General features: G+C 34.9%; 1 pseudogene across 1 annotated transcript; it reads right to left on the minus strand.

Moving 5' to 3' along the window:
• Positions 1–409: 409 nt before the first annotated feature.
• LOC147389461 (uncharacterized) lies at positions 410–5,815 on the minus strand (annotated as a pseudogene). The gene is made up of 2 exons (XR_015170715.1): positions 5,451–5,815; positions 410–1,959 (listed from the first exon to the last, which is right to left on the minus strand). The product of XR_015170715.1 is annotated as an uncharacterized LOC147389461 (transcript).
• Positions 5,816–10,763: the final 4,948 nt, after the last annotated feature.

Raw genomic sequence — 10,763 nt, forward strand, 5'->3', positions numbered from 1 at the left:
ATCTAACAAAGAAATTTTGTTACTTCAAAGGAATGATTAATTCCTTTAAGGTCTCTATGGTACTTAATGGAAAATGTTTAGGAAAATTATTTTCTTGCTAAAGTGTGATTTTCAAAGGAATGATTTTGCATTTTCCTTGAAAAATATATTTTCGCCCAAAGTAATTTCCTCCCAAGGTGGGAAATATTTTTGCACCCCTCTAGGAAAATGATTTCCTATATCCTAAGGTTATTCTCTTACAGAGATTACCCCGACATAATTGATTTTCTCATGACCATTTTCTGAGGAAATTTAGTTTCCGTTGAAAATAAATCCCCCACAATCGTGCAAAACCCTCAGATTAATGAAGGCCTGCCACACACCCACCATTCTATATGACCTATTCAGATTACTGAAACAGCTGGATACATGAGGAAAATGCACATTTGTACAACCCATTCCATAATCCTTTAAGGAGTCAAACCATAGGAGCACAACCCATAGCTATTAAATTGTTCAACAATTCTAATGTTTCATGAGAACATACTTCCAGCCTGGAGAGGAGAATTATTAACTCATGTCTTCATCCTAGATTGGACCAAATACATCTAATCTAATTAAGAAATTAAAACATAACAACCGAAAAATAAATACAAGTCTATAAGATTGGAATCCCATGACATCTCAGCAGTATCTTTAAGATTAATAAGTCCTAAAAGGTAATTTTTCTCAATTAATGATTACTGATTAAGATTTTATAATACCGACCTTCGAACTCATATGGTGCTTTTTAGTGAGGTCTCCGTGGGCCTCAATACCTTATATGGGCTTCCAAATGAGGTTCTCTTGGACCAATAAGATTTCAAAATCAAACCATAGGTCCATGGCCCGAGCCCATATTTTAACAAGTATTATTGCCCAAAATTTGTTGAAATTTCAAAATTGTCCTGCATGAAGACTTTTATTTTTTTAGTTTCTAAACAATGCAAACCTTACACTGTAGGGACTCCCACTTGACTAAGAACTTGGGAGTGAGGGACAGAGAGAGTTTCAGTATTTCCTTCTCCATGCATGCCACTTCAGCTTCAACTGATACCAAAATGGCGAAATACCCATAACCCCTTTGGCCAATCTAGGATCGAACACATCAAACTGCACCCTCCCTAGAGAGTCCAATAGAACCTGAGCAGGCACAGCTGGCAGAAGCACGGGAATAGCCTCTGCGGGCACTGTTCCAGCCAACTCCCGAGCCTTCCGCAAATGGACATTAGCAACCGATGCCATCTCAAAAACTGCATCAGGCAAACCCTTGAGGGAGTCCATTCGAATCTGTGTTAGACCGTCCTGCTTAACAAGCAACCCGTGATTGGATGCCACATCACTGGGTATATAAGAAATCTGACGGTTGCGGTTGGCATGGTAAGGTAGCGATCTAAGCAGCAAGAGGAGGCCACTTGCCTTACCAATATGCGAGGCTGCATGATCCGCAGCAGTAGACCTTATTCCACCAGCTTGGAGTGTCATATATAGAATGGTGGACACCGTGTCCTCAGCATATCGTTCAAGCTCTCCAACTGTTTCAGGAATACCATTCTCGTCCCTTCTTGCATCATTGATCCGAGCTTCAACAGATCGCTTTAGCCAACTCTTGCTTATCTTATGCTGGAGACTACAGAAGAGAGGGCTTGAGCTGTGGGGTGCTCAATTACCTTATGAGCAAAGATTTTGTCTATGGCTTCTTGCCACCAGAGGAGACGCATGAGACCGATTCTTGGATCAGAAGCAACATCCATGGCTCTTGCAGTTTCTACATTGAAAGCTCGTAAGGCGAATGCAGCCTTTCGCATAGCGGGAGGGAGATGGAGCAGACATAAGTAGTGGTGGTAATCATAGCTCCGTACTTGTTGTACACAGTGGGAGAAGGCCGCGCGAATGCTGTTGGATGTTGAAGCTCCATTCATCAAATCTTCGGTGCGATTACTGCCAATATATATATATAACAAAGAAAACAGTGTCCCATTAATTGAAAAGTGTTGAACAAAAGCTCTCTACAAAGCCAGCATATTTCAGACAGAATATGTATTCAGCTTAAGAGAAAATTGCAATGCACTGTGTGGCCATAGCCAAGACCTAGTTTTCCTTGAACCAGTCGTGGTAAACCCTGTTCCAGATTAACGTCCCATTGATCATGTCGTAGGTTTAGTTTGTATATTGTTTGTCTAACAATGGTGCAAGCTGTTCTCGTGTAATGTATAATCCAAATACCAAAAATCATAATAGGAAAAAAAGTATGTCAGGTTGAATACATAGATAATGTACCCATGGTTAGAAAATGGAAATTCAACTGGAAGAAAATAGATTTAATATATCTGTTCAAATGTTTTTTTTTTGGGCTAGGAAAGCAAGGAATATAGGGTGAAGGCGGGTTTTGAGTGTGTTGATCTTTTGTCCTTTCAGTTCATGCTAGGGTGTTCTCCAGAAGTGACATGCTGCAGTGGAGCTTGGGTACAATGAAAAGTAGGCAAAGGTAGGTTAGGGCATCATATAGAAACAACACCGGGTTGCCACAAGAAGTAGGTAGGGTTTCTCATACAAGAATAGATGAGTGCGGCCATAGAAGTCAATCTAGGAGTATGGGACTCGTCTCACCACTTGGGTGTCAGGACTTTAACATATACCAGCTCAGAATTAGTGCATACAATTAATGGAAAGAGTATCAATACAACTCTTCTTCTTCTTTTTTGCTTATCGTGGGTATCCCCACCCTTTGGGTGAGACTAATCCCAAGGTCATAGGCACTGCCCCCTTGGAAAGTCCTACATGCAACTGGTTGAGTCGAGGGTCAACCGGACCTTGGACTTGTTTACAATAACTGAAATGAAATAGAATGAAGTAAAAGCTAAGGAAGTTGTGACTAGAGAATCTAGTTCATGTTAAAAAAGCATAAATAAATATGGTGAGATACAATACTATATTGAATTTAAAGAATATAATTGTGGATGCTAAAGGAATGGGTGATCAACTATTAGATTTAAAACAAGTACTAGGGAAGGAGATAATTAACATACTTTGTCTTTGTGCAACCCAAGATGGATTGAAAGGAAACACTAAAGCTCAATTTCAGGAAGATAAAGACACTTAATTCAAATAATTACCTATGGAGAAGGAACCTTTGTGGGAGATAAAATGGTCATGCAAGAGAGAAAAAAGGAGATATGACAGGGTACATGAAGAGCTTGGATTTGGAGAAATGAGATTATGATCCTTGAATTCGCGATGACATGATCTTTTGATCGCAAACATATATTTGAAAACGAAAGATGAACATTTAGTCACTTTCAAGAGTGAAACCAATAGAAATCATATGGACTGCTAAGGTTATTCCCACCATGGTTCAAAGTTTCATTTTATTTTGAAATGTTTCAACGGAACATTCCGATTTTGGCTAAAACTGGAACAAAATTATGACCCCAAAACACTGAATGTTTCACAAATGTCTTGTATTATCTCAGAAAGTCGTCGTCGAGACCAGTTCAGTTTTTCTCCTGATCAAAACATTGCCTCGAGACAAGATTTTAAATCTTGATTCTAATGTACAAAAATAAATAGGGTTTTAGAACTAGATGGAAATCCAAAAAAAGTAAAAAAAAAAACATTTTTTTTATCAGTAAAATGCATGCTAAGTGGATTGACTTGGTTAAACTAAGTTGTTCAATACAATTTTGAAGACCAGAAGAAAAAAAAAATCCAGATAATATGAGAAAATGTAACGCGGCGCCTTGATATAAGACAATAGAAAAATACAGAGCTACACCAACTATTAGGACATCAAACTCATAAGTCACGCCATGAACTTAAGGGGGAAGAGTAATGGAACAAAAATTATAATAAAAATAAAAATAAAAACAAAGATATAAGAGTACCACTTTAATTTTATGCGATGTAGCTAAAATCATTGGGGGAATTTTTCTACTTGGACAAATGTAAAGAAGTTTAGTGAAAAAGATGAGGTATCCACACATGAATTTTATTGATTTAGAAAAGGCATACAACAATATAAACAAAATTTTAATTTGGTTGATGCTGAGAAAGAAAGCGTCCCAAATGGATATATTACTAAGGAAATGTACCAGAAAGTTGTACGCAACTAGTGTGAAAATAAATGGTGAGAAGACAAATGAGTTCCCAAGTACAATTTCTCTAATTATAAATGAAGTAATTCTCCTATTCAAGAAAGGTCCCTCAATCTATGTTATTTGCAAAAGAAAGAAAAGTTAGTTGATGAAACTAAATAGAGAATCAATGCAAAACTAGAACTTTAAAGAGTTGTAGTAGTACTAAAGCAGAGTACATATAGTGTAAAATTTACTAAGGAAACACGTAAAGAAGAAGGACCATTAAAAGTTAGTAGTCAGGAAATTCCCCGAAGTAACCATTTATCTTATCTCGTTGTTAGGTGCTCCATTTTGATTTTTCCCATTGAGGCTGAACCTAATACACTGATAAGGAATGTATGGATTCTTGAGAAGAGAGGAGTCATGGTGGTCTTCGCCCTAACCGCCCAGATCCCACGAGTGAATAGAAAGTTGGATCTACATTGGATCTCACTTGAATCGCCCATCTATCCTCTTGAGGAGAAGTTTGGTTTCAAACTCAGGTTCGAACATGAGAAGTTTGCCATGCTCATGTGGCTAATGTGCCTTGGATGATCCACATCTCCGGGTCAGGCCCTGATGAGCACGTTGAACTATCCATGTGGCTGGGAGCCCTCACAGCCAGGCACAACGACACAATTATCAAGGGCATGCTCTACCACTGAGCTACTAGCCCCGTTGTGCGGGCCTCCCACTGGTGGCCCGCTATGCCAAAAGCAAGAGAAACCCCCTATCTAGGTTTTATGAAATGAGCTTTGGGTCTAAGGTAGACTTAAACAACACAAAGCCATTTACGACATGAGTTTCCGATACAATGAATTATCTTTCCAACAATGGGACATGATTGACTGTCAGATCCAATTCACGCAAAAATGAGATTCTAGACCTACAAGACCCCTCTTATTGGAATAAAAACACTAATATAATTAGATAATTTGATTCTAAAAAAAACATTTCGTCGATATTTATTCAATCCGAAAGTCACCAATTTCTAACAAAACCTCAATCATTTAAGAACAAGTAATAGATAAAACCAGAAAACAGAAAAACTATCCAATCTTAAAGAACTCTCATTCTAGTGAAACAGAAATTACATTCAGTATTAGTTTGGTTTGATGGAAGTTAATCAACAGATATAGTTTTGATTGAATAGTGTTTGAGTCGTTCTCCGGATTCCAGAGTATATAAAGAAGCTTAAATAATTCAGAAACCCTAAAATGTGAAACTGATTTCAGAAGTAACTAAGATAATGTTTCAAAGAGATGTTTGACTCAGAAACCCTAGATCGTAATCGAGTTATTAAATTGTAATTCTTACCTTATTGGATCGAAATTCGAAGGTGAGTTGCAGAGAGAGAAAGAAGATCACCAGTGTTGTTGGTTGGAGCGTGCTAAGCACGAGCACTCCCAAACGAATCCTAAGGCAGGAGAATGCTTTCTTCTCAAGTCAATGGTCAAGGGATCCAAACCGACTTCAATTTTTTTTATTTCGAGGAGTTATTTATAATTAACCTATTATTTAAATAAAGCTTTCAAAACACCCGTGAAGTTGTTGGGTGATTTAGGGTCTATTCTTTCCAGAAGCCAGCTTCAGCTCCAGAAGTTGGCTTCTGGAAGAAGCAGAAGCCCAAAGCCTGAAAAGCAACATCTAGCAGAAGTTTGTTCATTACAGAAGCACAGAAGTTAGAAAAGCATATTCGTTTGACAGCTTTTTATTACTGGATTCTGATAAAATGACCAAAATATCCTTAATGTTGATAATGCACTCAGAATGCATAAAAAATGATCAGAATACCTTAATAAATATATAATTACACTACATATATATAAATATAATAAATTTATATTAAAAAATTATAAAATAATTATTTTTAATTTAAATAAATTTATAAAGTTTATAATTCTATCGAAATTTTGGTAGCATCTCCTCTTAAAAATGGACATAAAATTTTTCTGATAAAAAAAATACCTGTATAATATACTGCATAATACATAATCTATCATCCACGCAATATCTCATACACATTAACATTAAAAAAATACATAATACGTACATCAACATGTTTTGAACCATTATACAACAAATATCTATATAATTTACCATTATACAACAAATATCTATATAATTCACCAAATAAACTTGTAAATCAGTATATAGTTTAGTTGGTATGTATAAAGAAAGGTATATAATTCAGCTGGTGGGTAGAACAAATAAACTTGTAAATCAGTACAATAAATAAACTCATAAGGTTGTTTTGGTCATAACTAACATGCTTGGTACTCTAGCAATTCCACATAGTTTTGCACTCTTCCTTGTTTTTGCAAAGTTTTGTATGCCAAAACAGATAGTCCATCTTTACATGAGCAGCAAAATTAACAAAATAATACACAACTTTTTATTTCAACTAGATATTTTTCTCAACTTTTTTCATTAGAATCCTCTAATGCTCCCTTGATCTTTATTCCCTTCAATACAACAATGATCAAACAACCATCAATTTATCTAGGTGATCTTTACTAGTTCGTCAAAACTCAAAAAGGTAAAATTAGTCTCATTTCAATTTGAATTGTGATAATTTGGCGATCTTTTTTGTACAAATCCTTCACAGAACCATAGATCCATTGCTTCGAGATACATAGGAACAAATATTTATGATTTCATATGATTCTATGAAGGGAGTGCACCAAAAAAGAGTGTCAAATAATCACAACTCTTTCGATTTTTTTGGTTGGAGGAACTTTGTGGGTCTGACCGTATTTTCGAGTGAGAGATCCACAATCATACTGTTTTGTTCTTGGGCTAACCCATATACCATACCAAAAATTGCAATTAGGAACAGTTGGATACATTCCTGAAATGGGTTTTCTGATATAAGAAAACCATCATCTTTTACTCTTCCACTTTAGTCGATGCTTTGTGAAAAATATGCGTCTTGTCTTTATAATTTTCTTGTAACACCAAAGTTAACACTTTAGATGATAGTTTTATTACAAAATTTCATCTAAACATTATAAAACATTGCCGTTTCGTGGGCTTAAGCAGTAACAATTTACCCAAACACGTTTTAAAGCTTATTAATGTTTACATTCGGTTCAATGTATTTTGTAGACAAAATTAAAGGATAAAAATGCAACAACAGAAAAAAAAAAATTAAAAAAAAAATGGAACTTTTTCATGCTCAAGTATGGTTAATGTATTTTAAAACAAAATAAGAAGATCAATGAACTCCAATTCCTGAACGAAGGTATTTTGATGTTTTTTTTTTCAAGTGGCGTTGTCTCAATTGTTTAATTGTACTAATGACAAGGTACTAGAGAGGATATTCCACCGACCACCTCACCTCATCCCCACACTTATAAACAGATAAGAAAAGAGAAAAAGCATAGAAGAAAACAAGATCCATAAATGAAATCAAGTAAGTTGGGAGACTAGCCAAGGTGCTTAATCCCACCACTACTCACATCAAACATTTTTCAACTTGTACCTCTCATCACTAGAATCCCCAATACCAATTTTTATCAATACATCGCCATCAAATCTATCTTGAAGCAAAAAAATGATCACTCCAACTATGATTTTTCTTACAAGTATGGTTTTACCTCTTAAATAAATGGACTTCTCCAAATATCACAACAATGGATGGTCTACACAACATCATGCCAACATGTGGCGTGTTGTGTGGTGAATGTGCACACATGGCCGTGCCCATTACCGTGCCCGTGCCATCCAAAATGATGGCACTACGATTGGACGGTCGAAATAGATGGGCATGTCCACCCAATCTAGCTAAAATCAACATGTATATACCTTCTACAATATTTTTTTCATCAGCACAACACTTCTGCATTGAACTCAAAATGTATATACCTTCTACAAGATTTATGTACTCTGCATCGAACTCAAAAGAACAGTTCCTAAAGTTTCCATTGGAATTGTCAGAACTCCAAGGGAGTCTTTTAATAAAAAAATGCAACTACTTCTCTTAGATAAATCTTTCTTTAAATAAATTGTGATGCAATAAGTAAAAGTTGGGGTGCCAATAACCTCTCTCAAGTTTTTTATTTTTTTATTTAAGAAAATATGTCATCAAGTTGTGAAGATAGACAAAAAAAAAATAGACTGAACTGAACAGGGTTAAAAACATTTCAATCCTGAGAGGTTGAAAAACAATTATTTTTTTATTTTTTGGTTAAAAAAATCAGGATTTTATCAAGAATTTAAAAATCATGAGAATTTTGAGTATTTATAACTTGATGAAACATAAAAAAAAATTCGATTCTAAATGGAAACTTTCGATTCTAAAAAAAATCATGAAAATTTCTAAATCCATGAAACATAAAAAAAACCTGCGTTTACGCAAAGATGCCCTTTCGATTCTAAATCTATGATCTTGTCTAAAACTAATAAATCCATCATAAAATTTTGATTTCAAATCCATGATCTTGTTTGAAGAGGGATTTGACAGAAGAGTAGAAATGACCCTTTAAAACAAAATCGCAGGATACATCGTCATTGTTCCACCTTATCAATTCTTAAAGAAATTTGCCCTTCTTCCCAAATCTCTACAATTATAAGGTTTTTTATTTGTAAGTTTGATATTCCTATCCTTGTACCAATTGTAGACTTGAGGACGTAGAAACAATAAAATAGTTAAGGGAAATCTACTTAAATACAAAAAAAAAAAAAAAAAACAGAGAAGGGAAGAAACCCATAATCGAAAATTCATGAAAGAGAAATAAAATGGAAAAATGGGTTCTACAGATTAACATCAAATAGAGGGAAAAAAAAAAACAAAATCAAAACTAAAACATAGGAAGGAGCAAGAGGCATACCTGTAATTTTTGTGAAAAGACCGGTTTCTAAAGCTCAAACGAACAGCCCCTTTGGGTTCTAGGGTTTGTGGAGTGAGCTTCAATAGTGGATGAATACGAAACCTCTTTCAATTTCGTTAACCGCACAAATCAGACTTGGTATCTCTCAAGTATAAAACCTAAAAGGTTTGGGGACGAAGAAGATATCACAGAGAGGTTGCGAACTGCAACGAGAGAGACAAAGAATGGATTTTACATTCGTTGAGAGTCGAACGAAACAGGGTTTAGGATTATTCGTTGGAAATTCAAACAAAGGTGAAGGGTATTTCGATCTTTGTATCTAAGCCGTTTTCGGTGATCGACTCTGCGCAGAAACGAAATAAAAAAGCCTCTTTTGACGTCTCTAAATGAGAGCCATTTTTTTGACTTTTGTTGATACTTGTGGGAGCACAAAAAGCTGAAACGAACACTGTTATTGTGGCTTTTTTGGCTTAAAAGCTTAAAAAGCAAAATAAGTCAGCTTTAAAATTCAAACGAACAGCCCTTAGATTTTAGAACATAGGACTCGATATGCTGATGAATATTTGAGATACCCTGTCTTCTTAAACTGATGAGTGATGACATACCCCTTGACCTTGGTCTACTCTTAAATATAATATAAATAACCTAAATGCCCTTGTGTTAAACCTCTAGCCAAGGTCCCTTCATTTTTCCCCAAAATGCATAACCTCGTAGTATACAAATTTTTAACTCTCGATTTCAACCTTCAAACATCCGTAACTAGATAGGATTTGTAGGAAATAAAAGAAGAGGGATTTATATTTGAAAAAAATATCAATATTTTTTATGGAACTAGGGTCAATTGAGCCCCTTAGCCTGTTAGTCCAACCTGTCCGACAAAACTAGGGTTATAATCTTCTTATTGAGCCAGCAAAACGAGGGCATGGCACAATAATTTTCAATTTGTCAAATATGAGTTGGGCTAAGGCTTAATAATGCCTAGCCCACCCCAACTTGACCCATTATTGTATTTTTATTAAATATATTCATAAAATAAATATTTTGTAATAAAAATAAAATATATTATATAATTACAATTTAACTTTCATTTAAGGTGGCATGTGCAAACATATATGTGTTGAAAGGTCTTATTTGTAATTTAAACTATTAACAAAAGGGTGGTTTGAAACTTACATAGCAAAAAGAGTATTTTTTGTAATTTTAAAAATTAACCAATGTGATTTTTTGGACTTGCGACTTTGCGATTGCATTTTTTTAGATTTGGACCAAAATAACCTTTGATTATATAAAGTTTAAGTATTAAGATGGAGGCATTTTTAAAATTCAATTTTTTATGTCAAATCACCTCTACTCTACCTTCTCTCATTATAATAGTAAAGACTAGGTTAATGAGATGTTGCTTGCAATTTTGATTGGATAATCTTCCACCTCACAACAAAAATAAAAAAGTTCACTTTTTTTATTAAAAAAATGGAAATCTTCTCTCTCTCTTCTTTTCCCAAACTCTATCCAAGTCTCTCTCTCTCTCTCTTCTTTTCCTAAACTCTATCCAAGTCAAGCTTAAGCCAATTAAGGCCAACTAGGGACTTAGTTGACATAAACCCATTAAGGTTATAAGATCAATTTAGGTGGAGCCCAACTCTTTAGGGCCAGGTTAAGACTTAGTCAACCCTAGTCAAACTTATCCATTGACAACTCTAAGTAAAATAGCCTACAAATTTAATAATTTTTAGGAGAATATAATTGTAAACATGAGAAATTCACCGAGTAAATCTCAAGTGCCACATTGGTTTGAAGT

The sequence above is a fragment of the Akebia trifoliata genome, chromosome 12 (genome assembly GCF_017979445.1).
Source record: "Akebia trifoliata isolate Shusen 1 chromosome 12, ASM1797944v1, whole genome shotgun sequence".
NCBI lineage: Eukaryota > Viridiplantae > Streptophyta > Magnoliopsida > Ranunculales > Lardizabalaceae > Akebia > Akebia trifoliata.